This window comes from Schistocerca serialis, chromosome 8 (assembly GCF_023864345.2).
Source record: "Schistocerca serialis cubense isolate TAMUIC-IGC-003099 chromosome 8, iqSchSeri2.2, whole genome shotgun sequence".
NCBI lineage: Eukaryota > Metazoa > Arthropoda > Insecta > Orthoptera > Acrididae > Schistocerca > Schistocerca serialis.
In genome coordinates this window covers 546,747,304-546,751,832 of record NC_064645.1, presented here as the reverse complement: position 1 = coordinate 546,751,832, position 4,529 = coordinate 546,747,304, and the positions used below count along the sequence as shown (strand labels likewise).

At 43.5% G+C, this 4,529-nt stretch overlaps 1 non-coding gene across 1 annotated transcript; it reads right to left on the bottom strand.

The window, feature by feature from the left end:
• Positions 1-2,540: 2,540 nt before the first annotated feature.
• Trnas-uga (transfer RNA serine (anticodon UGA)) lies at positions 2,541-2,615 on the bottom strand. Its single transcript has one exon. It is a non-coding gene; the product is annotated as a tRNA-Ser (tRNA).
• Between the last annotated feature and the right edge of the window lie 1,914 nt (positions 2,616-4,529).

The window sequence follows — 4,529 nt, the reverse complement described above, 5'->3', positions numbered from 1 at the left end:
TGCTACAGTGGGTCTGCATCTTTGATGGCCCACCAATACCATTATTTCTACAAGGACTGCAGTTGGTCTGCACCTCTGGTGGCCCACCAATACCATAATCTCTACCAGGACTACAGTGGGTCTGCTCTGTGATGACCTACCTACCAATATTATTCAAAACCTTGACTGACTCTGCTGTGGGTTTGCTCTGTTGTGGACCATTACTTGTCTGCATGTCAAGCGTGAGCACTGTCTTTCCGTTGGAAGGACAACACTACTTCTTCAAGACTGCATGGAAATCCACTACTTCTGTGTGCATTTTCTTTTCCTGCTCAGACTTTGAGAAAAAAACTGCAATTATACTGTGATGAATGATCAGGACTGTCTTTATGGACTGTGAGAAAATTTTAGCTTTTGACCAACATTGTATCAATAAGTGTGTGCATTTGATATCTTTGTTATTGTAATTATGAAAAATTTTAGCAAATCATTATTGGCTACTGCCCAAAACAATTTGTAAAATTTTTTGTGGGCTGTTTAGGTTTTTATATTGGTAACGCCACATAGCGCTCTGTATGAAAATCACTTGCTGTGCTATGTGCAGTCTGTGGCTGGGTGGCATTGTTGTAATATTCGCTATTGTAATGTTGGGCTGTTGGCTGTTAACAGCGCGTAGCGTTGCGCAGTTGGAGGTGAGCCGCCAGCAGTGGTGGATGTGGGGAGAGAGATGGCAGAATTTTGAGAGTGGACGATCTGGACATGCCTCATTAAGAAAGAGTAAATTTGTAGGACTGGATGTCATGAACTGATATATATAATATGTCTTTTGAACAATATTAAGGTAAATACATTGTTTGTTCTCTATCAAAATCTTTTTTTTTTGCTAACTGTGCCTATCAGTGGTTAGTGCCTTCAGTAGTTTGAATCTTTTATTTAACTGGCAGTAGTAGCGCTCGCTGTATTGCAGTAGTTCGAGTAACGAAGATTTTTGTGAGGTAAGTGATTTGTGAAACGTATAGATTAATGTTAGTCAGGGCCATTCTTTTGTAGGGATTATTGAAAGTCAGACTGCGTTGCGCTAAAAATATTGTGTGTCAGTTTAATCACAGTCATGTATAATGTTTCAAAGGGGACGTTTCAGGATCAAGTATAGTTTGGCTCACCACCTGTCTCCCCTAAGTGAACGAGGGCAGACCGACCTCCCTGGAGGCTTCTGAGTGCCACCGGTGTGTAATTATCTGTTGTCAGCTACTTTAAATTTTAGGCCAATGGTTTTCTTTTTACTTTCTTAAAAATTATGCAAAATAATTTTTAAATTTATCTTTCAAGCTTAAACATTGCAGCGTTCTGCCTTTAGAAGATTATGGTGATATATTTTAAAATTTTGAAACTTAATTCTGGCCTTCAGCCATTGGTATTGCACTTTGAATATGTTTGCTAGTTTTTTAATTATTTTATTGCTGTCTTAATTGCATTTTTATATTGTTGATTTGTTAAGACTTCTTGTTTGGAGGCCTTCAGCTGTGAAAGAGTTGCATTCGGTAAAAGTCCGGCTACGTGCCGCTTTGGTTGTAAAGGTTTTTAAATTACAATAAATGACATTTAGAAGGGGAAGCTGACCTCAACCTTTGGCCCTTTCCACAATCCTATTACCTGTTCTGCCCAGCGGGTTTAGCGGGCGTATCAGTTTCCAACACACTGAAGTTCGTTTAGGACGCGCTCTTACATTTCGTCAGCCTTCGGTATGACAAATTATATGACTCGATAAATAAATTACATCATTCTCAAAACTTACATAAACAAAAGTAACGTTTTCCGTATAAATGGGCGGAAAGATATCTCATTGTACGACTACTTGATTGTCGAACAATTGTTGGAAGCTGTCATCTGTATTAAATGTCTAGGGCTATACGCGAGGAGCTATTTAAAGTGGAACGATACATAAATTAACGATAGGAAAGGCAGTTGCCTGGCTTAAAGTTATTGGAAATACTCTCAGGAATACTGTAGTCCAACTTCGAAGGAAGTACTCATAGCTAGAAAACCCTCGCTAGATGGGAACTTGATAGTCGCTCGATAGTCTGTCACCCTTATCTGACAGAACAGACAGGGTAAACACGGAACAGCCAAAGAAGAGCAGCGTGTTTCGTCACATGTTCGTTTACGGAGCACTATAGCGTCACGTGGATGCTCGTCCAACTCTAGTAACGGACGCTACAAGGGAGCCGTCTGTGCCACGGTGCGGTTTACTGTTGAAACTGCGAGAGGAGTCTACTAATATGTTGCCTACTCCTCTATGAACCTTGCGAAAATGCAATGAAGATTAGAGAGAATCGGGCTTACAATTGGAAGAGCTGAGAAGTGACAGGAAGTTAGTGGGACAGTCTTGGCAGCCTAACTCGGAAAACGGATGACGGTGCACATATGACCGGATCAGGGGTAAAATACAATGTCGAGCCATCGAGTACCGCGGCTCGCCTGATGAGACTATTGTAGTATATAAGGAGGGCACTAAAAGTCAACAGTCTAAACAATGAAACTTCCTAGCAGATTAAATCTGTGTGCCCGACCGAGGCTCGAACTCGGGACCTTTGCCTTTCACGGGCAAGTGCTCTACCAACTGAGCTACCGAAGCACGACTCACGGCCGGTACTCACAGCTTTACTTCTGCCAGTACCTCGTCTCCTACTTTCCAAACTTTACAGAAGCTCTCCTGCGAACCTTGCAGAACTAGCACTCCTGAAAGAAAGGATATTGCGGAGACATGGCTTAGCCACAGCCTGGGGGATGTTTCCAGAATGAGATTTTCACTCTGCAGCGGAGTGTGCGCTGATATGAAACTTCCTGGCAGATTAAAACTGTGTGCCCGACCGAGACTCGAACTCGGGACCTTTGCCTTTCGCGGGCAAGTGCTCTACCAACTGAGCTACCGAAGCACGACTCACGGCCGGTACTCACAGCTTCACTTCTGCCAGTAGGGGACTAACGACCTCAGCAGTTGAGTCCCATAGTGCTCAGAGCCATTTGAACCATTTTTTTTTATTCCGTTCCCCATGTCTGCGGCAGAACCTGGATTCATCCGAATACACTATCTGTCCTCAATAACGTCGTTCCACTGCCGTCTAACATGTTTCTGCACATTTGTCAAAGGTAGGCGTAGAAGTGGACGAAGCGCACGTAGCCCGTGCCATAATAAATGGAGACGAGCTGTCATTCCTGATAGTGTACGATTTGTTGCGCTGTTCCACTGTTGAGACAGAGCCGAGGAGGATGGAAGCCAGTCCTACAATGCCATTCGGATGAGATGTGAATATTCCTGGGGGGTGGTCTGGGTGGTGTGACCTGACCCGTGTTCTATGGCCTTCCGTGAACCATTCTGCAAATACCCGTTGTACTGCCGAAACACTTGGTCCCATACGAGTAGCAGTTTCCGGTATTGATGAATCACACACTGTCATGCTAATTATGCGCCCTCTTTGAAACTCACTGATATGACGTTACAATTCGTACATACGTCTGCGAGACATCCTCATCGTCTGCTCAAGTCAAACTGATCCATTACCTTCGGTTTATAGCGGCAGCGAAAGCCACAGGCACACTTTACCGGCAGGTGGTGTTGCCCGCGATATCTATGATGACCTTGAACCCGCGGGGCGACATGGTTCAAAGACTAATCACGTCTGTAAAACATACTAATATACATGTCCTGTGAATATGAATGTTCTAACTCTAGTCGTTCAAGGTGTCATGTTTTTTGTTTTTTTTTCTGACCATGAGTATTGCATTACCGTACAGTTGCACGCTGTAAAAGTTTTGTTTGATACGTTTTAAGGTCTAAGTTACATTAAGCGATGTTTTTTACGTGTAGGACTAATTTAAATCTGTTGTTTTTGGCTGGGAATCTTTTCAAAGAGTTGAAGAAACTTTCCTGGCTCTATTTTACGAGGGTGAGTCAAATGAAAACCTTAAATTTGTAATAAAGAAATCGAAATTTCGCGCCGTTATCCTGTAAGTTGGTAAGCGTGCTACAAACAGCGTGCAGAATAGCCTGTAGGTGGCAGCATAGTGCAAATGCACACATACCGTCGCGGTGTCAGTATAAAGATGACCGCCCCACTTGCGACTTGCACCAGGGAAGAACAGCGATCTGTTATTTGATTTTTGCGTAATGAAGGTGAGAGACCTATTGAAATTCATCGACGAATGAAGGTTCAGTACGGTGATGCATGTTCGTCATAGCAGCAAGTCTACGAATGGAGTAGGAACTTCGCAAATGGTGTGACTTCAGTGGAAGATGTTCCTCGTCCAGGTCAGGCACAACGCGTTGTGACTCAACAGAACATTGCAGCAGTTGAAGCCATAGTGAAGGAAAACCACGGCGTGACACTGAATGACACTGCATGTTTACAGATTAGTCATGGGTCAGCACACCACATTGTGCATGATGTGCTCCAGTTTCACAAAGTGTCTGCAACATGGGTGCCACGGGAGCTGACTCCTGAAATGAGAGAAAGACGTGTTGATGCTTGTGAAGAACTTCTTCGGCGCTT